The sequence below is a fragment of the Lissotriton vulgaris genome, chromosome 1_1 (genome assembly GCF_964263255.1).
Source record: "Lissotriton vulgaris chromosome 1_1, aLisVul1.2, whole genome shotgun sequence".
In the NCBI taxonomy this organism is placed as follows: Eukaryota; Metazoa; Chordata; class Amphibia; order Caudata; family Salamandridae; genus Lissotriton; species Lissotriton vulgaris.
In genome coordinates this window covers 41,479,824-41,502,769 of record NC_141685.1, presented here as the reverse complement: position 1 = coordinate 41,502,769, position 22,946 = coordinate 41,479,824, and the positions used below count along the sequence as shown (strand labels likewise).

The 22,946-nt window shown below is 43.5% G+C and overlaps 1 protein-coding gene and 1 pseudogene across 3 annotated transcripts in view; both read right to left on the bottom strand.

Annotated features, from left to right (window-relative positions):
- The window catches only part of LOC147737120 (uncharacterized), a 115,033-nt gene that overhangs the window by 37,647 nt on the left and 54,440 nt on the right, over positions 1 to 22,946 (bottom strand). The window contains exon 1 of one of the 2 annotated variants that reach the window (XM_086964609.1): positions 10,896 to 11,049. The exons of the other annotated variant lie outside the window; for it this stretch is intronic. The gene's annotated coding sequence lies outside the window, so the exon portion shown is untranslated. Of the gene's footprint in view, positions 1 to 10,895; positions 11,050 to 22,946 lie in introns of those variants that run through there. 2 annotated transcript variants of the gene reach the window in all.
- The window catches only part of LOC147737121 (uncharacterized), a 29,739-nt pseudogene continuing 25,614 nt past the window's right edge, over positions 18,822 to 22,946 (bottom strand). The window contains exon 2 of the transcript XR_015299297.1: positions 18,822 to 21,598. The product of XR_015299297.1 is annotated as an uncharacterized LOC147737121 (transcript). The remainder of the gene's footprint in view (positions 21,599 to 22,946) is intronic.

Here is a 22,946-nt window from a genome sequence, read left to right as displayed (position 1 = left end):
TGGTGGTGTATGCGAGTGGCGTTTTTGAAGGCGTCCCTGGTACTGGTGTTTGGGTCTTTTTTCCATGCCTTCTCAAGGGAGCGACAGAGTTTCTTGGATTTCTTAAGATCATTGTTGAACCAGGGGGCGTTTTTGTTGCCTAGTTTGATTTGACCTTTTCTCAGGGGTGCTAGGTTGTCGGCGCTGTTGGTTCACCATTGAGTGAGGTTAATGGCTGCTTGGTTGGGGTTCGAAGAGTGGGCAGGGGGGTTTTGAAGAAGCGATGAGGAGATCTGGTCGATGGTGATTTTGTTCCAGTTTCTTCGCATAGTAGGTTGAGGATGGTTGTGGGTTGTGGGCTTTTTGTAGAAAAAGTGAACGCAGCTGTGGTCCGTCCAATGGAGAGCTGTGGTGTGACTGAAGGAGATATGTTTGCTGGAGGTGAAGTGGGGGAGCTGCAGAAGCGATGTGGGGGAATTCTTTGCCACCATAAACTCCGCCTTTGGTGGGGGGTGCTGGTTTGTATCCTTCCTTCCCTATTTCTCTCACAGATCGAGATCATAGACTGAGAAGGTCACTATGTGATATTAGCAGGCAAACTGGATGGTAAAGACATAGACTTAGTGAACATTTATTTCCCCAATGTGGGCCAAACTATCATTCCTATTCTCCCAAACTGTCTTGTCACCCAAATACATCATTACTCTGTGTTACTTTGAGGAGATTTTAACTGCATGGCTGGTGTCACTTTAGCCCACATCCCTACTACATAAACTGCCCATGCATTTCGATGTTGGATTAACAATTGAGGATTTGTTGATACCTGGAGAACCTTAACTCTTCAATTCTTATTACTTGGGTACGCACAAGCTATCAGTATACTTTAATACTTTCTTATGCTCGGCTAGCGTACATGCGAGAGCAAGAAGGGTCGAATGTCTGGTGAAAAATACTATGACCACCACCCGTTATTACGGATTCTGGCCTGGGCGTTGTCCAGACCCCGCACTGCGACATGCAAGCTCAATACTGCGAAGCTGATGAACCAGTCTTCAGATCTACCCTAGGGAACGTGATCAGTAATTACTTTATGGAGAATACAGGTCCAACTTCTACACTAGCGTAGTGGGAGGCATTCAAACTAGTGCTACGTGGTTGCAGCATCTCAGCAGTAGTAGGGACTCGGTCCCAGCTTCATACTTAGATCAAACACTTGGAGCACCTCTTAATAAAACCGGATCTACCAATGGAGGGAGCACAGGTGCTGCATGACACACTGAGAGCAGAAAGGGAAAAACTCCTCAAACTAGTGGAGCGATTCCTGGCATACGATTATCGAGCATATAAAAAACTAGGGCACACATAGAATATTATAAATCCGGCAGATTACTAGTGTGGCTGGCCAATCCTGATAGACAGTGTCCCCAAATACTGCAGATGCAAAACAAGGGGAAGGTAACCTTGTTTACAGGTATGCCGCGATTAATACGGCCTTTGCTGTCTATTATTCTAACATCTATGGGTGCTCTGATGTGGACCCAACCCAGCCAGTGCAGGATTATGTTCTATCTGAAAGTACGAAGCAATGTCACCGGTAGCGGCTGCATCCCTAGGATGTGATATCCCAATCCAGGAAGATATGGGTTGATTAAAGCCCTGGGCAAGGTACCAGGCTCAGATGGCTTGACCCTGGAATTTTATTCATCTTGTGCAAACTCGCTTCCCCCAATCTTGACTACACTGTATAATGCAGCAAAAACTGTGGGGGAACTACCACCAATGAAGGGAAAGTCCCTGTTTGTTCCACTCCACAAAAAGGGTAGAGTGATAAGATACCATCCTATAGACTGCTCTCCATATTATATGTAGATTATAAACTACTTAGCAAATTGTTGGTGACTGGGCAACCATACAGGTGATCTTATTCACACGGATCAAATGGGTTTTATACCTAAACGCACTTTGATCTCTAACATTCGCCTAATGCTCCATACCTCATTAGTGGACTATCCTAGAGCACTAGTGATCAACACTGACACAGAGACAGCATGTGACTATCGGCGCTGAGACTTTCTTGATGCTACTCTGGCCAGCATGGGACTGGGGAATGGCTTCATCACCTGGACACGTCTGCTATATTTGCCCCTGATGTCTCCGGTCCGAAATGGGGTGCAATATCAGCACCCTGTAGGGTAGAGGCCATTGCCACACAGGGTTGCCCGCTGTCGCCAGTGCCGTTTGCTTTGGCTGTTGAGACCCTGGCCCTGACACTCTGCACCATCCATCATTATCGAGGAATAGTCATTGACGACCACCCCATCTATATCCCCCTATATGGAGAGGATCTATAAGTGTACCGGCGTGGGGAACACGCAAATGTGGATCACGCATTTAGAGCTTTGGATGATTTTAGCCAGACGTCGAGAGTCCAGGTGAATTGGGATAAGTCAAATGCATTCTCGATACATGCTCTGACACCAGCCACCATTCTGCCAGAAATGGGGGAGGATCTCTGCTCGGAACCAGTCACATTATGCTTTCTGGGCATTCATATTTACTACAACTTGGCCGATCTTGAGCAATCTTCAACTGGCACTGATTTTTGCAGACATCCATACATTTCTGGCTAATATTTCCTCTATCAGTCGCAGGCAGGGTGATACTGTGAAGGTGGTTTTCCTTCCCAGTCTCTTTCATTACTTTGCAGCTCGCCCAAATTGGCTCACAAAATCCATCTTTTTGGAGATTAACAGCCTATTGCTATACCTCATATAAGGCACAGGATGTCGTAGACTGGCATTAATCAAACTACGGCTCCCCACTGATGGAGGTGGGTTAGCGGTCCCTGACTTGGAGTTTTATTGCCTGGCGGCGCACCTGAAATGGGCAGCTTACGGACGACATTGTCGATGGGGGAGAGGGGCATGATAGAGACTGGCGTACACTTTCTCTACGCCAGTACCATGCTATGGGCCAGATTGATTAGCCCTAATGCTCAAACAAGCAAATATCTGATCTTTTGCTGGACATCCTGCAATTTCAATGGGCCTGGGTCTTGCAGCGAACACAAATGAGGGTTCCGTGTGCGAAGTACCTTACACTGTCGGCATTACTACATCTCTCGCTTGAGGGATATTGGTCTAGGTTGTTGGATAGAAAGGGTATGATAGTGCTATGGAGTGGGTAACAGGTGGAAAACTAAGGAACTTTGTGGAACTCGCAAACAAATATACTCTACCTTCCCACCACTATTTACTGTATGGGTCTGTGGCGGCAAACATGCGGAGGCCATGGGGAGGACAGGCAAGAACCCCCGAAACAGAGGGGAAGAAACCATGTGGAAATAATGCCAATCCACAATGTGGGGGGCGGGTGGGGGTAGAGATCTGAGAAGTTCCTGAAGAGCCAGTTGTTACACAGCTGTAGAAGGCCCAGCAAATCCTTGCATCTGTGACACTATTCAAAGCATCACATAACAAAATTCCATAACAGAACACAACATGACCAATGTCTGTACACTGCCGTATTACATCATATAACAATAAACAGTAAAGGCATCCTATCTGCAGAGGCTACAAATCTTTGCCCCTTTTTAACACCACACACAGACATACACACACACAGAACCACAGTGACACTACCACACACAAAATAGGACAATAAATCACCACAGTGACACTACCACACACAAAACAGGACAATAAATCAACTCAGAGAACCAGAAAAAAGCAATACCCAAGGAAAATATGAAAAACTAACCAGATGCCACTCAGTCAACATGTAAGAGGAGCTTATCTTTTAGGCACTTTGATAACACGAGAACTCCTTCTTAACCAAGAACTCTGCACCATTCCCTGCAACAGACACTTGGTTGTCACTTACATGTTTTTCACTTTCATTCTCACATTTTCCATTTCTAGCCACTCTTGTCATATTTCACCATTGTCCATTCGAACCACGAATAGCATTGCCTCTAACCTCGAAGACTCTAACAGGATCTCTAGATTTCGAAGATGCATCTCTTAGCAAAATGGTGTCTTCCTGACACGTGCCAAATCAATCATTGCGATTTTGACCTCCTGGACATATTTTTCCTTACACCTCACGTCCCTTTGACACCGAGCAACACTGTTTGTCACTCAATTTCCCGTCATCATCACTTGCTGTAGACATTCATCACATCCTTGATCCATCACCTCCATCTTCAAAAAGGACACAATGAGGACACCTCTTTCCTCCCCCTCAGGAGTGTGAAAGGTGCTTTACCAGAGATCGAAATAGGGACACAACGAGGACACCTCTTTTCTCCAAGTCATGAGATTAAAAGTTGCTTTACCAGAGATCAAATGAGGGAAACACAGGGGACACCTCTTTTCTCCACGTCATGAGTTTAAAAGGTGCTTTACCAGAGATCAAATGAGGGACACAACAAGGACACCTCTTTTCTCCCTCTCATGAGTGTAAAAGGTGCTTTACCAGAGATCGAGTGAGGTGTACAGCTATAATCCCTCCCTAAATATCTGGTAGTTACTTCACAGTCAACTCTAGATGTCACCGCGCTCCGGATACACTCCACTAGAAACCTGTTGAAGCTCTCCACTTTTAGTTGGCCTAAGGGTGGTACAATGGCGTGCATAAATGTTTCACTCCACATTTGCCTAAAATCTCTGTCATGGTGGAAGAAGTAAATTGAACTCCATTGTCAGTGAGCAGCTCCTCAGGAGTCCGTTCTTTAGCAAACACTTCACAAACAAAAGGAATCACAGAGTTTGTGTTGGGTTCGGCTATACCACGTACTTCCACCCGCCTGAAAAGATGATCCATCATGACAATAAAGTGTCTCATATTGGAAGGTAATACATGAAAAGGGTCGGAAAAAAAAAATCAACCACAACTCTCTGCCACACCTTACCAGGACATGAAACAGGCACAGCAGTGCACACAGAGGTCACCAAATGTTTATCACTCAAACAGCATGGTGCACAATTTCTCACTAATCCTTCTACCTCCACATCCACTCCAGGGCACCAGAAATCATTTCTTATCCTACGCTTAGTGGCACTCATACCCAGATGGCCTACATGAGCTGTCTCCAAAATCTTTTGGTGGAAACATCCTGGGGGAATTAACTTATTACCTCTTACCAACAATCCTCCTTCCAAAGATAACTCATCCGCCACCTTGCAATAAGATTACAAAGAATTCTCCAAAGTTTTTTCCCTCTGCCCCCCAAATTTCCCAAAAATCATGACCTTGGTCAATACAGTATCCTCCCTCAACCGATCAGACAATTCCATTAAATTGGAACAAATGACCAAATCTTCAACTTATGCAATGATACATGCCTCAATTTCTTCCTGTAAATCTACTGAACACAAATCTAATGGTAACCAAGACAGAAAGTCCACTCTAATGTTCTTTCCTCCTGTAATATGAAGCACACTAAAACTCCAATAATTTGATAGATACTCTGGCTGAGGATCTTAATTTGGATCCGAGACAAAATAGCAACGAGTGGTCTGTGATCGGTCCACAAGCTAAATTTTCTTTTCAAGAGATATGGCTTACACTTGCCGACACCCCAAACGCATTCCAACATATCACTTTCTATTACAGAATATTGTGTTTCCAAATCTTTCATGCTTCTGGAAGCAAACCCTACAGAGACTTCCGTCCCATCCATTACTTGTAGCAAAAAAACTCAATGCCATATTGTAGGAAACTGGCTATATATATACTACACAAAAATGAGGTATAGTGTGTATAGAGACGAAGTGAACCCAGAGGTAGGCAGAGGTTAAAGTTAGATAGAACCTTACTCTCTAAATTGGTAGCTTGGTCGAGCAGTAAGGCAGTATCAGAGGACAGTGTTAAGCATTTGATGTACACACTCAGCAGATGACAAATAAACATGGCACAGGTATGCATTAAATATTTTTCAGCAATAAGTTACTTGATATAGAACAGTTTGAAAATGCAATAGAAATTGTACTTTGTTTGATTTACAGGGTATGCAGAAGGATGCAACAGTTAGCAAATACAGTACATTGAAATGAATATGCTTTTTCAGTAAATTACTGGTAAGTTACTTTCTACGTTACTTTTCTTACTCAAAGCAGGATACCTAGATTCAGCACTGGGACATTTCCTCGAAACAGGTACATAAATACGTTTTGGTTATTCACATGATTTTTAAAGAACATTTTTAGGTTTCAAAACTACACACTTGGAAAGTTTTTGGAGAAAAAGTGTCAATGCTATCCTATGGAGAGAAAACAGGTTAACAGTCCATAGGTAAGTAATCGACTGTGGGAGTTAAGATTCTGGGGTTAGACGCAGGGGTCCCCCAGGGTCAGTGTTGCACTGTTGTTACACCCTCAGCGGCACTGGGGCGGCGGGGTGCAGAGTGTTGAGGCCCACTGTTATCCAAAGGGGGACAGGGGATCTCCGGATGGTGGCTGCTGGCAAACAGGTCACTGGGTTGTGAGAGCAAAGCTCCTAGGGTTAAGGTCAGGGCAAATGGGGAAACAAAGTAGCGCAAAAGGTGCACCCTCAGCGGCACTGGGGCGGCCGGGTGCAGAGTGCTGATTCGACGTTGGGCGCCCAGTTTTTTTCCATGGAGAACCTCAGGCAGGGAGACAAAGGACTTCTGGGTGCGAACACCACTGGGAGAGATAAGTTGGGAAGTTAAGGATTGGTTAGGCACCGTCGGTTTGGGCACACAAGGCCGCGGTGCGTCGGGTGCAGGGGTGACTTCTGGGGTCGGATCTTATCAGCTCCTGTTCGCGTTTAAGGGGGCCTTCTGGATTTAGGCTGCATTCGTCAGCTGGAGGCTTGAGGCAGGTCAGGGGTCACCGGATCGTGGGTCAGGATTGCCATGGTGACCTCCATGTGGTATATTTCCACTCGAGTTCGGGCCTGGTTCGGCGGGTGCAGAGTGGGCTGTATTTACGGTCCCTGACTGCTGCCAGGGGTTGCGTTTGAACAAGTCCAGTGTTCACAGGAGATTCAGTCTTTGAAGTGTAGGCAGGCAGGTCCTCCATGGTTTTGAGGTTGCTGGCTGCAGGACACACCGGGATTTTGCAGGAGCAGGTTCGAGGGGAGACAGGCCTATAGGATTGGGGCAAGTTAGTGGGCGCTGTCCTCTTGTTAGCTCTGCACGGCTCTTCGGTCCTTCTTCTTATCTTCTTTTCTTCTCGTTTCTGGATCTGAGGAAGCGAGGTTCAGGGTGTCCCCTTAATACTAGATTTAGGGATATTACAGGTAGGTAAAGGGCATGGACCATTGGGTCCATTCCCTGGGGTGGGTACACCCCCTATTCTGCCACTCTCCAGTGGGAGGGCGGCTGGAGCCTGTCCCTGGTTGGCTGGGTCCCCCACCCTCAAGATGGCGGGGCCTCGAGGCTGTGCTTCAACCTGCTTCCCCCACCTGAGAGGTGGAGTTGGCAATACCCCTCTTCCTCACTTGTTTTTCCCACCCAAAGTGGGGGGTAGAACTACTAGGGACCAGTTGCTGAAAGCAGCAAATTGTCTGGAGAGGCTCACAAAGGCAGTATGCCTTTGAATCTTCTCCTTCGCGAACCCTGCCCATCCTGGGGGAGAAGGCTTGTCACCTCGTCCCAGGATGTGCATTGTTTTAGGCCCCCGAGAGCAGCAAGCTCTCGACCCAGGGGTCCCGAAACATGTCTGTTGGTGGCAGCCTAAGTAGCCACTCAGTCAGGTCACTAGGAGTTGGTTGAGTTTCAGGGGCATCTCTAGGATTCCCTCTTTGGTGCATTTTACATTAAATCCCACACTGGCATCAGTGTGAGTTTTATGTGCTGAGAAGTTTGGTAACAAACTCTCAGTCTTTAGTGTAGCCATTATGGTGTTGTGGATTTCATGATGACAAACTCCTAGCACCATATACTCTTAATGGCAGCACTGCACTTACAGTGCCCTGGAATGGCCCTGGGTACTGTAGGGGCACAGGGCTCATGCACTTTTACCCTCACCACTGGCATAGGGCAGCCAGCTAGAGGGGTGACTGATCTATGCCAGGGCAGTGGTTTGTGGGCAGGGCACACAGAGATGTTTGCCATATCGACTCTTCACTTTGCTCTGTACCAAGACACGCAGCCTGCAAGGGCAGTGTGTGAGTGTCAGGGTACAGGGCCTCTAAGGGTGGCACAATAAGTACTGCAGCCCTTAGGGGTCTTCTCTGGTCACAGTTCCCTGGGTACCTGTGGTACCATTTACTAGGGGCTGACATGAGGCCAGAGATGCCAATTGGGGTTAGGCTTCAAAACAGTTTTAGGGAAGAAACATAGGCCCTGGGTACCTGATTAGCAGGGGCCCAGGGCACACTCAGTCGAAGAACATCAGCAATTCATCAAAAAGTGGGGGCATACCATGCAAGAAAGAGGGCACGTTCTCACACAACCCCCCAAAACGAAAGAAGATTAGACTAACCTTTCCCTAGAGAGTCTTCATTGTGTAAGTGGAAGAAGCTGAAAAGTCCATCTGCATTAGCATTGGCAGTCCCAGGTCTGTGTTCCACTTCAAAGTCCATTCCCTGTAGGGAGATGGACCACCTCAACATTTTATTTTTATTTGCATTAGTCATCTGAGAGGTCTGTGATCAGTTTGAACTAGGAAGTGAGTACCAAACAAGAATGGTCTCCCCTTCTTCAGGGACCAAACCACAGCAAAGGCCTCCCTCTCAATGGCACTCCAACGCTGCTCCGCGGTGAGACGCCTTCTGTTTATAAAAGCAACAGGTTGGTCTTGGCCTTCCTCATTGGTCTGGGATAGGACCGCTCCTATTCATAGCAGAGGAATCAGTCTGCACTATGAACTGCTTGGCATAATCTGGAGCCTTCAGAATTGGTGCTGAGCACATTGCTTCTTTCAGGGAGTCAAAAGCCTTTTGACAACTAACTGTCCAGTTTACCTTTATGGCCATTTTCTTGGAGGTGAGTTCTGTGAGGGGAGACACAATGGACCCATTTCCCTTCACAACCCTCTTGCAGTACCCAGTCAAGCCAAGTAATGCCCTGACTTGGGCCTGGGTTGTTGGAGATGCCCAGTCCAGGATAACCTGGCTCTTGGGCTGTAAAGGTTGTACCTGGCCTCCACCAACAAGGTGGCCCTAGTACACCACAGATGCCCTAGCTGGCATTCGGATGCCTTGATGGTTAGGCCTGCAGTTTGCAGGGCTTTTAAAACCTTCCCAAGGTGGATCCGGTGATCCTTCCAGGTGGAACTAAAGACAGCAATATCATCAAGATAAGCTGCACTAAAGGACTCCAACCCAGTCAGGACTTGATTCACCAACCACTGGAAGGTGACAGGGGCATTTTTTAAACCAAAGGGCATAACAGATTTCTCATAGTGCTAATAGTGCTCTAACAGTGTAGCAGAAAAGCAGTGAGGTACGCACACATTACTAATTGATCAGGACAAATCTCAGTAGTGTTAAAAGATGTTTCAAAGTGTATTAAACAGCAGTTCAGAATGCACAATCCATTGTGCACATATTTTTCATACAGCAGTGTAGTGTGTACAGATTCCAGAGTACAGTAAACATCACTGAAGTGTACACTGATTTCTCCTCGAGTAGTAAGAAGCCGTGCAGCGTCCCATTATTTCTCAAGGTGTAGCAAACAGTAGTGCAGTGTGCACATAAATCTCATGGTATGGTAAACTACTGCATGCAATGCTTTATCATAGTCAATTACAAGTAATGAAGTGTGTACACAGAGCATAGTAAAAAGCAGTGCAGTGTGCACAGATTCGTCAGTACAACGAAAAGCAGTGCAGCCCATATATTGCCGTCACACAGAAAAAACAGTGTGGTGTGAACAGATTACTCAGTGTAGTAAGATGCAGTACAGTGTGTACAGATCCCTCATATTGCAGTATGATGCAGTGCAGCGTGCTCAGATTTCTTATAGTGCAGTAAGATGCAGAACAGTGTGCATAGATGCCTCATATTGTAGTATGATGCAGTGCAGCGTGCACAGATTTCTTAAAGTGTAGTAAGACGCAGTACAGTGTGCACAGATTCCTCATATTGTCGTATGATGCAGTGCAGCGTGCGCAGATTTCTTAAAGTGTAGTAAGATGCAGAACAGTGTGCACAGATCCCTCATATTGCAGTATGATGCAGTGCAGCGTGCGCAGATTTCTTAAAGTGTAGTAAGATGCAGAACAGTGTGCACAGATCCCTCATATTGCAGTATGATGCACCGCAGCGTGCTCAGATTTCGTAAAGTGTAGTAAACGCAGGGTGGACAGATTCCTCAATGCAGTAAAAAGCAGTAGAAGAGCCCAGCTCAGCCCCAGGGCCCCCGGATGGACTAGCACAGCTCAGCCCCAGGGGCACCCAGACAGAAGAGCCCAGCTCAGCCCCAGGGGCCCCCCAGATAGAAGAGCCCAGCTCAGCCCCAGGGGCCCCCGGGTAGAAGAGCCCAGCTCAGCCTCAGGGCCCCCGGATAGAAGAGCCCAGCTCAGGCCCAGGGGCCCACGGATAAAAGAGCCCAGCTCAGCCCCAGGGGCCCCAAATAGAAGAGCCCAGCTCAGCCCCAGGGCCCCGGATAGAAGAGCCAAGCTCAGCCCCAGGGGCCCTTGGATAGAAGAGCCCGGCTCAACCCCAGGGCCCCCGGATAGAAGAGCCCAGCCCAGCCCCAGGGGCCCCCGGGTAGAAGAGCCCAGCTCAGGCCCAGGGGCCCACGGATAAAAGAGCCCAGCTCAGCCCCAGGGGCCCCAAATAGAAGAGCCCAGCTCAGCCCCAGGGCCCAGGATAGAAGAGCCCATCCCAGCACCAGAGGCCCCCGGATAGAAGAGCCCATCTCAGTCCGGCTCCTGCAGAGATTCCCGCCAGGATTATTCAGTCAATTTCTACAAACACAGCTGAAGGTGCTGACCATCGCCTACCTGAGCAGAGACCTGTGCAGACATGTCCAAGCTCTCTCCTCCCCCCTGGGGCTTGGGGGGTAATGAAGATATCTGCCTACCAGACAGGGCTCCTTCCTCCTCAGCAGCAGGCTGCACACGGGTGAGAGGCCGGAAGTGATGTCTCCAGCGCTGCTGGTGCTGTCTCTGCCACCGCTGACCCGGAAGAGGAAACCCTTCTGCTTTCATCCAATGTGCAGTTCAGTGGATTCATCAGCAGGCGAGGAGCACCCTCTGGTGGCCGCTGATGGAACCACCGCCTCCAGGCTCCAGCAGTAAATACATTTCACACAAACAAGCATTTATGCCTGTAAAGACCTGGGTGTTTTAGATTTCTAGATGTGACAGACAGGGTTGACACCTAAAAGCAGCTGAGATGGCAAAAGTAGTCACAGACATGGATGGTCTTAAGACACACAATACAAATACGGCATTTGCAATCCAGCGGGCCACACAGATGCGGCATTACTAGGCTGTCAGGGCGATGGATATGAAGTTTGTTTTAATTGCAGGAATTATTCATTTTAGGGAATCTTGGTTGTGTTAATGTGTTTTTATAATTGCGTTGGATGGTGTTTTAAAGCAGGTTTGAGTGGGAGCCTGACTCGTGCACAAGCTAATATTTAAACACAGAGTTACATAATATTTGTTTTGGGTGAGTGTCCCAGATGGTATTTATGTATTATGTATGTACAGCGTGATTATGAGAATGCTTACATTAATTCAGGAGTGGAGTTTTAAGTGTGATTGTATATTTCATGGCGTAAAACATTTGTTTCAAAAGGATTGAAAATCTCTGTATGAAATACAGATTGTGAGGACGGATTTTGGATAGAACTGACCAGGATTTAACTACTCGGATGTTTCATAGGTGGGGACATTTCCACAGGTACACTGGACAGCTTGTTGTGTTCTCCATGCCCAGGGGCTCCAGGTGTTGTACACTTTTTGGGGTGTCTTTTTAGGTCTCGCCTATGCAGCGCACATGCGCTGCATAGGAGACCTTTAGCCGTCGTTCAGCTCTTTTTTAAGCACTGCACTCGTGCTTGTGGCGGCATACACCTTGCGGGAGCACGCAGGGGCACGCCACAAGCACGAGTGTGTCCTTCGAAAAAGAGCAGACTACTCTCCAAAGCGCGCGCCTCGCTCTGCCTCTCCATCTTGCTCACGCTTCTTGCTTCACTTTCCCTTTGTTTGCACTTTAAGGTTTATTCTTTGCGGATGCATTTTTCGTATGCTTAAATTATTCTTTGACATTTGCAGATTGAGACTCACTCACTGTTCACAAGCTCATACAACTTTATTGAGGCTTTGAGCCAGCGCACTGGTAGAAATGAGCCCTGCACCTTTGAGGTCGACCAGGATTATGACATTCACGTCACGTTTTCATGTCCGGTTTCTACATAAACATACTGTTTTCTTGCGTGCATTGACTACTTTGTTGGTTTCGGGTTATATATGGATGGCGGTCACAGATGCACCGGTAAGGAATGCTTATATGTCTTTTTTATGGGACTTTTTCACTACTGTGACTTGGTCTCGTTTAATCATTTGTTGCCATGTGGGATTAGATTTGGGTTAAGCCAATCTCCAATCATAATAACTTTCACGGGTAGCGGTCACACATTTTTTGTTAAATTATACAAGTATTCCTAGACTCTGGTATTTACTACTCTGGTCTGCATTTTTACAGGGTGGAATATTCCAACTGTATTGTTTTCTGTCTTTTGATCAGGTTACCGCGCATCCCTGTGTCCCCTTACCAGTTTCTGATTTTTGCTTAAGAATTTGGGGACTCTGTGTGCTTAGCTGGTGAGTTTTAGCTTCCTACGGATCATTTCTCCATTGGGTTCATACCAATTCTCTAGTAACGTTTTAATGCCTATTTGTTTTCAGTTGGAATGGGACATATGATGTCCCATTCTGCCTTTCATCCACATCGAGTTCCTTAGGTATTGTAGTAGAGCGATTAGCATGGCCAATAGGTCTCGCTTTTGGGACCTAATAAATATTTAGTTATGCAGCACAATATCCTTGGTGCAACAACATTAACTGTTGCATGGCTAAACACTTATAAGGTCCCAAAGGCAAGACCTGTTTGCTATGCCAATGCTTGTTTGTTCTTGATGCAACAGAGTTCTTGATGAGAAAGAACCTGTTTGTTGTGGCGCATTTTGGGTCTTTTTTTTTTTCCTACGTATTCTGTTACCCGACTGGTGAACACATTGATCCACCTTGTAGTTGCTTTTGAATTAAATAACCGAACATGAACTGATGAATATTTTTGGAGATGGTTTTTTGGCATGAATGTACCACTGACTGTTTTTGGTTGTGGTTACTCTATTAATAGTACTTTTGGTAGATTTTGTTGGTAACTTTTTTATATGTTGTATGGTTTTCCAGCACCAATGAATTTGTATCAAGAAAAAACACGTGTTCTCTAGAGGTCTAATAAAGAAGAATTTGAACATCAACAGTGACTTGACTATCATACATCGAACTACTGTAGACTTGGAGTGCTCAAAGGATAATTGCTGAACTTTAAGTAACATTATGGTTAGGCTTGAGAACAATATCTTACTTTACGTTAAAAAAAACTAGGAAATTCACTGTGCAAAAACCATAGGTTAAATTAATAGTAAGATGATGTCAGTTATAATGTTACATTTGAAACTTAGAAATCACTGAAATTCACCAGGTATAGTTTACTGAGCTAACTATAACTCTCGCCCCCACCAATCACTTCTTAAGATCTCACATATTACATCACTTATAACATGTTAAATGACATCATTGATGACATCTAAAATAATGAACCCACATTTTTTTTTTTATTAACTTTGCACCAGGCGTTGGAATAAGTTTAGGGTATTCCTACCCTGTCCCTTATGTACTATTTTTTGTGACTTGCAGGGCACAGGAACCGAGTCTCTATGTCCTGTAAGTGCGGGCGCAACATTTCTCTCGATGTTGCAGTCAGACAGTCACATCGCTCACCCCCACGGGACCAGTCTCAAGTTGACCAACAAGAAAAAAAGCCATCTCAGCCAATTAGAATACTTTTTTTTTAAATTCCCAGTTGATCAGGATTCCCACCAAACCAACTGTCCCAATATCAAAACTACCCAACAAATTTACACCAAATCACAACATGCTTTGACAAAGCCGACCGGTCATGCTTGCATTGTGTGTCCTGGCTCACAAATTAAAGAAAAGCCTGCTGAAGTGAAAAAAACTAAATCACAATGATTGCGTTCAGTACACAGTGCATTTATGAGATTTAAAAAAATAATTTGATAATTAAATATACTTTTCAGATGGTGAAATAGTCCGCCAAGCATTGCAAAGGAAATATTCCATAAGAGGAGGAATAATCACACTAAAGAGCCATTAGCATGAGGTGAGAAGTATATTCTCCTTTGGGTGGAGCCAAAGCTCAGTCAACAATAGGTGCAGCTGCGGTCCGTGCAGGTAACAACGGTGGGCGGTGAGATCAGGTTGGGGGGATTTCGAGGGACGATGCTGAGGGAAAATTAAATAAATAACTAATTTTCCTTCAGCAATGTCCCTCAAAATCTCCCCCAACCCGGCCTCACCACCCCAATGCTGTTACCTGCTTGGCCCGCGGCTGGACACGTGTGCACAAACCAGCGCCATCAAGCTAGACCTAAAACGCATAAGACACCATCATGGTTAGTTGATCAGGAGACGTATGTCTGGGTAAAACAAACCCTAATTGAAGATCTTTATTTTAAAGAAAACAACAAATTATTATACCTCATGCACCTCCACACAGAGTGTATTCAGTAGCCAAACTACACTAACTATAACTTGCCACTCTACCATGCACTCTGTTCTCAGAAAAGATTTGATCTGCGATGTCATTTCTGTTCTTGTAAATACTGGTATTTTAGACAGCATAAGCAAGATATTATAAAACAATAGAAGTAGTTCATGGAGAAGGCATGAGTTATAGTTACTGTAGTGTGTCTACCGAGTCAAATAAATTGGGGCCCTATTCACAAAGGTAATCTGAGACAAAAGTCGAACTGTACGACTTTTGGTATTCACATCGGTAATTTTCAAGTCGTAGCTTTTCGTCTGCAGTTGGGCAGGAATCTCCGGCTTTGGCCATACCCTCCGCACCCAGGCTGTACTCTCCGGCTAAAGCCGTACTCTGGGTCAGGTCGGATGAAGTGTAGGCAGGGGGCTGGAATGCAATTTTTACAAAAAGGAACATTAGGAACGTGTGGTAAATGGTAATGGAGGCCATGAAATTCAGTTTGGGCAGGGAAAAGAGTGTGCCGGATACTAGATCATGTCCCAGAAAAGTTTGCTCATTTGCATCATGGTACATGCAATGCACAGTTTGCACTTCCCTCAGTGATGGCTGTAGTATCAGCACTACAGTAAACGCTAAGGGGTGATTCTCGCCCGACTGCGGACATAAAGATATGAATCGTAAATTACCTCTGTGAATACCAACAGTCGTAAAGTTAGGTTTTTGTCTCAGATTGCATTTGTGAATAAGGCCCACTGTGTATGGAGGTGTGCGAGTTTTAATAAATTGGCGCTGTTGTGTAAATTATAAATTAAAGGTATACGTTTAGAAATTTGGGTTCTGTGTGGTTTCAGTTTGGTTTGCAGATAAAGAATAAATACATTTATATTAAAGGTGGTATCTAATTTATAAGTTTAAGGCACACTTACAACTTAAGAATTGCTACAAACAAAGTAATGACCAACACAGTTGACAACTAGTTGAGCACCTCAATCAAACAGTCCCAAAAAGTATCATAAAGTCTGTGCAAAAAAGGCCTCCGGGATCCGCTGTGCTCAGATCCCACTGGTTTCCGGAGAAAAGCTTCAAACAACGTGGAGGCAGCACCAGTTAAGTAGTCATGAGCCAAGTCTTTAAGTTGTTTTCCAAAATATTTTTTATTTTTCTTCGTAATATATAGTGCAAAGGACAGCCAACGCGTTTGGTTCCTACCAAAGGAACTTCGTCAGGGCTGTAAGCAACGTGAAACATATAAAAGTAAATATACATATATTACAAGAACAGCACATATACAATTTTAATCCACAAAGCGAGGCAAAAAGAGGCACTAACAAAAATAAATATAAAAAACCCCAGTGATCACATATACATATTTATATACATACCATGACAAAATCATGTTTGAACAAATGAACAAAACATAGAAACATAATGGATAAGATACATTATAATAGTATTACTTAAAAAGACACAAAGGTTGGTCTTGATAGTGATATTTAAATAAATTTCTACATTAGTTACAATCAAAATCTATAAAAATCTATAAAAAATGACTAACAGTGAGAAATTACAAACTAGAGTAAGAGAGAGATCACAATAAACAAATACCGAAAACTCAGTACATTATGGACCTGACAGTCAAAGCAAAAGTAAAAAAAAAAATATATATATATATGTGTACTCTTTATTCAATTTATGCTTGAAGAACATATACAAGCGAGTACCTTTTGTGGACAAATTTTATTGGTATTATAATTATTTAAATTATTTATTGGCTTTTAAATCTTTTGCACATTATGAAGTTTTATCTATGAGCCAATGCCATGAGTTTAATGTCATAATTCCATTTCACAAAAAATGTATGTTATCTATGTGCAAACTTGCATTTATGCAGTAATTCTACAAATGTTTGTAGTTTTAAAGAAAGCTGAGTATGTTCTCGCTTTCTATGACATGTGATGGCACTACTTGCACTTTAAAAGGGGTGGTCATCCCTCGTGACGTTGTCATGTGAACAAGGGTTTTTTAACCCGAAACGCGTCATGGCGGATTGGTGCTGGGCTAAACTTTAATAAAAATCGTATTGCACCACTTCTGGGTCTCGCCTGTTCCTGCTTGTCGGTGTGGCAAACTGCGCTGCGCTACATCTGCTGAGAACTGAACGTACCTCATATATATATATATATATATATATATATATATATATATATATATATAGTAATAAGTTTCAGGGAAAAGGTAATTCCAGAAAGAGAGAGAAAAAGAATGGAGAGAAGAGCTAAGAGCACGAGTGAGAAGAAGAGACAAACAAGAAGACTTGCAATGTGAAAGAAACCGGTACTAAATCAATGTTTAGTGCAGTCTGTCCTGTATTGGTGGACAAAAGAATAAAAAGAGGCAACGTAACAAATCTCAAAAGAAAATATTGATGAATGAGGTTTAGAGTTGTTCCAAAAATATGTTAAGACGAACAGGTGAGAAGTGCACCGATATGGATCAATAGTAGCTGTATACAGATAAAAATAATCATATAAGTTGAAATGCTACGACCGTCACAGTCTATGACAATAAACCAATCAGGGAGGGAATATATCAATACCAGAGATTTTAAGGTTATAATCAAGGACAACCAAAAAGTGGTGTGTCATCTCAAAGCTTGAGCTAGTAGTTTGTCTATTAACATTCCTAAATAATAAGATGCAAAAATCCCCTATGATAAGGGAAGAAACAATCTACTAGCCAATAGGTTTAAAAGAAGATTGATTGAAAAACATGTTTTGAAAAGGATTAAAAGAACATGCATAAATGAACTGAAGTAATCCTATTTGCTTAAAAAAATCGGTGTAAAACTCTAAACACATACCAGTGATTGGTTTCTCAATAGCCATTCACCACCAAAGGGAAATCCACAATAAGGTAATATATGACATAAAGTCCATGTTCTTTTGAATCCGTAATTAGGAAAGACCAGAAAACAACTGCATGGAAAAAAAATATATACACACAAAGTAAATGACAAGCACAATAGTGTGCCGACTTATTGATATACTTATCGATAATAAGCCTAACTTACTAAGATCTGATGTCTCTTTATTCCAAGCAAGTCTGTAAGGGGAGGTTTGAGATCATGCGTGAGGCGGCCGTGATACGCCGTTACAGTGTCATGATCTAAAGTAAGGAAGAAAAAGAGGAGGGACAGCATATTAAAGCGGGTGCACAGAAAACGTGAGGTAGCCATAATAGGCTATTAGAGTGTCACTGTCTGAGCGGAAAAGCACACACATAGTAAAAGAAAAAACAAAAAAGGGGGAGACAACATATTGACAGCAGTACACAAGAAACCATATCTCTGGTGCAAGTGCCTAACTAACGAGTGATATTTATAAACATGTCCCGATGTGGAGATTTTGATTACTTCGATCACGTGACCAGGCAATGGTCTTCATAAACAGGCTTTCGGATTTCCATAATGGCGACTGACGACTTTCGAGGTGCGGGGGAGGCTGTCATAGATTCCGTGGTCCGAGGTGAGTTCTTTCCGCTTCCCAGGGTGTACATCACTGCTAGGAGTTCCGCCTTAAACACCCTTTTGACGCTTGGCGAACTTTTTGCTAATTTCCGATGGGCTCATGAGAGACTCGGTCGCCTTATTCAGACAGCCTCTCAGGTGTGGGCTGTGTCTTTAACCAATACCTATGTGGGTCTGGGCTGTGTATTTAGTTCATACCATAACATTATAAGTTTGGGGGCATAAACTAGGTACTTTCCGAGGAATGCCTCCGACTACTGATGGAAACGCTATGTCAAAGTAATCAAAATCTCCACGTCGGGACATGTTTATAAATATCACTCGTTAGTTAGGCTAGACATACATTTCCAGCATTCTCAGATCCTAAATAAAAGATCACATAAGATCTGACAGCATGAGAGTTAATTAATCAATCAAGATTTATTTAGGAACTAATTAATATCTCACGAAAGTGATACAGCAATAGTACAGAAGAACAACTAAACAACTGAAATGCATTTTAACATCATTGAATCTATTCATAAACACTGGTAGGAAACAAGGTACTGGTAGATCAAAAGGATAAGATACATCCTATATCTAAAACTGATTACACGTTTTGATTAAACATTCAAAGATACACAAACTGACTACAAAGATTCCATGGTTAATCACGCCACCAAAAAATTGTCATCCAAGAATGCAAAATGGTGATTTTGCCTACCTATCACACAACATGCGGCTCAGTGACATTTATAAATGATTCCTCACTCTCCTGAAGAGAAGCTGTGTGCTCACCCTGGCTATCACACAGCATGCGGGTTGGAGAGTTTCATTATTAATCCGTATCTGCTGAACAGACACCGTGTGCTCGGACTGGCTATCACACAGCTGCAGCTCCGTGACCTTCATTATTGATCCACCACTCTTCTGAAGTGAAGCCTGGTGCTGAGCCTGGCTATCTCACAGCTGCAGCTCCGTGACCTTCTTTATTGATCTTGCACTCTTCTGAAGTGTGCTCAGCCTGGCTATCTCACAGCTGCAGCTCTGGGACCTTCATTATTGATCCTGCACTCCTCCAAAGTGTGCTCGGCCTGGCTATCAAATAGCAGCAGTTCTGTGACCTTCATTATTGATCTTGCACTCTTCTGAAGTGAAGTACTCGGCCTGGCTATAACACAGCTGCAGCTCTGCGACTGTCATTATTGATCCTGCACTCTTTTGAAGAGAGGCTGACGTCTTTGTAGCTTTGAAAGTTGACAAAAGATCTTCACACATTTACTGCAATGATATGGCTTTTTCCCTGTGTGTTTGTTCGCTGATCAATCCTTAATGTTTGAAGATTCACTAAACCTACGTCAACTTTCACTGCCCTTGAATGATTGTTTGTGTGTATTTTCTAATACTGTATATCTCTTCTCACATTCATTGAATTTGAATGTTTTTTCCAGCTTGTATTCACAGATGTTTCCTTAATGTTGACGATTCACTAAAACTACTTCCCCATTCACTGAAATGATACGGTTTTTCCCTAGTGTGTGTTATCTGATGCTGTTTTAGGTGTGATAATCAACTGAACCTCTTCAAACATTCACTAAAATGATATTTTTTCTTCCAGTGTGTGTTCTTTGGTGCTGTTTTAGGCTTGATAATTGACTAAACATCTTCACACATTCACTGCAATTATATGGTTTTTCTCCAGTGTAAATTCGCTGATGAATCCTTAATGTTGAAGATTCAATAAAACTACTTCCACATTCACTGCACTTGAATGATTTTTCCTGTGTGTGTTCTCTGATGTCGTTTTAGTTCTGATACATATATAAAGCTCTTCCCACATTCACTGCACTTCAATGGTTTTTCCCCTGTATGGGTTCGTTGATGAACCTTTAATGTTGATGAGTCACTAAAACTACTTCCACATTCACTGCACTGGAATGATTTTTCCCCAGTGTGCGTTCTCTGATGCCGTTTTAGGTTGGATAATCCACTAAACCTCTGCACACATTCACTGCAATGATATGGTTTTTCTCCAGTGCGTGTTCTCTGATGAATCCTTAATGCTTTAGATTCACTAAACCTCTCCACACATTCACTGCACTTGAATGGTTTTTGCCCTGTGTGAGCTCGCTGATGAATCCTTAATGTTGATGAAGTCCTAAAACTACTTCCACATTCACTGCACTGGAATGGTTTTTCCCCTGTGTGTGATCCTTGATGCTGTTTTAGGTTGGATAATCGATTAAACATCTTCACACATTCACTGCGATGATATGGTTTTTCTCCAGTGTGTGTTCTCTGATGGTATTTTAGGTCTGTTAATTGAAAAAAGCTCTTTAGACATTCACTGCACTTGAATGGTTTTCCCCTGTGTGTGTTCGCAGATGATTCCTTTATTTTGACGAATCAATAAAACTACTTCCACATTTAGTGCAATGATATGGTTTTTCCCCTGTGTGTGTTCGTTGATGTCTTTGTAGGCCTGATAGCTGAATAAAGCTCTTTACACATTCAGTGCATTTGAATTGCTTTTTCGCTGTGTGTGTTTGCTGATGGTGTTTTAATATTGAAGACAAACTAAAGCCCTCACTGCATGTGTCTGAGACTTCTCTCTTGGTTAGCGTCTCTGGGTCTGGTATATACTTGTTTACATCCATTGACTGTATTTCCGGAAGGGCCATCATGACTGATAAAGCACTTGTGTTATTCTTGCATTCCCTGTATGTGTCGTATTTTGCTTTCAGATTAAAGAATAAAGTGTAATGGTCAACAACTACTTCCCAAACTCATAATGTGTGTAAGGCTTCTTCGTGGGCAATTGTGTCTTTAGATTGGATAATGGTTCTGCATGCTTGCGGGTAAAGATCCATCGTCCTTCTGGTCGGTGCACACTAGGACAGTACTCTGTATTTTAGAAAACAGAACCCTTATTTCTTTTAACCTTCACTTGTCTGACTCCACTCTGTTGCGCTTTTCACTGGTTGCTGTGGATTGGTCTGAAACACTTTACAATGCACCTCTAGCACTGAATGGTGGTCGTTAGTCTTTTAGGAAGCAGAGCACTTCTGTAACCACCACATACCAACCTCGTGATCAAAGCTGTTATTGGACATGTTTACACAAGAGGAGGTTTATCAGTGTATTCTTAATTTTCTAGAGGTAATTTCTTCGTTTTGAGGCACGGAGGTGCACAGCTGAGACTTGTAGAATCACTGAATTTCTCATGACCCTTGTCCCTTCTTCCAGGATGTCCCAGTTTATGTTCAGGTCCGGCTGGCCCTGACGGCACTTAAGTTTTCCTCAATACTGGAACTCAATATTTTGGACTTTGATTTTGAAGATTTACAGTGTTATCTTCCTTATTTTGAAACATTTTGTACAATCAACGATTGTTTTCTGTTGGATGTAAAGAGATTTAAAATTACTTAAAGGGAAACATAACAGAATGTGCATACACAATTTGTAATTGATTGTATGAACATCTCTTCATTACCATTTTTAAAACTTATGATGGCATATGTAACCATACACAGAAATTTAAATAAACGTTGCTTTGAATATGCCACATCTTAATTTTTTCAGCAAAGGTTTTCATGAGTAACTTAGTAAATTAAAAAAGGGCGCTCGCATAGCACTCATACACTAGTTACAGCTTTAGGTAGGTGCATATGGTCAAGGTTTTGTTAAAACAAGTACAACTCTTTGAGTAAGAGATGAATCAGGAAGACTCAAGACAGAAGGGCGGACATCAGTATGTTGTGCCATAAATCAAATATTACTGTTCACAGAGGTGCCTGTCTTCATTCACTACACCCACAATATGCAGTAGAGCAGCAGTTTAATGATTGTATTTACTTTGTAGTTTTACTTCTCTCAAATATTTTTTTTATTTAACTTTGTTTTATTGATTTTAGCATAAGGCAAGTACAATACAGTTATCATATATGCCCCAAGAAATACAGTGAAGAGGAGTCTTGGTACCCGCTCGTACCCTACATGATAACGCAGTTCCGCATAAGTTCGTTCATATACGAAGTATCCTTGGGTGCTGTCTGTGTCGAGGCTCCTGTCTCATCCCTACCCCAAGAACACCCAACAAGAACAAAACCCTCCCCCCTTGAAACTACCCCCACACTACCCCCACCCCAACCAGTGTGCCATGCCTTTGCCTCCATGTGTCGTTGCGTGTGAGAGCAGCTAGGTGTCTATGTTCCAGAATTGGCCTTAGGAGGCTGTGCATCAGTAAGTTGCAAGAGGTAGAGATACATTGGGCAGGTTATTTCCTTAAATTCTGTTGCCAAACCGTATGAAAGGATGCTGTGGATTGCGTAAGAGTGGCTTTGATGCGCTCCATAGCCAGCGTGTACCATAGTTTATGTAGCCAGCCTGTGTGAGTGGGCCGAGTGCGTGTACCCGAGAGAGATAAGATGTGCTGAACAGCCGCGCTCATGACCAGACCCATTTGTCGTTCTCTGGTTGATTTCAGTGGGAATGTGAGTGCGTTAGGAAGCCCCAGTAGTGTGTAGGTGGAGAATCGGGGAATTTCGGTATTGAAGTGACTGACAATATCATTAAGGACAGCTGTCCTGTAGGCTGCGACCTCCCTGCAATCCCAAAGAAGATGTGTTAATGTGCTTTCTTCGTCACACCCTCTCCAGCAAGTCGGGCTGCGATTTCGGGTTGTGTTAGCCAATGTCGGATTTGAAAGTATTGAAATCGTTGTGGGGCGGTGATGTTGTAAAGC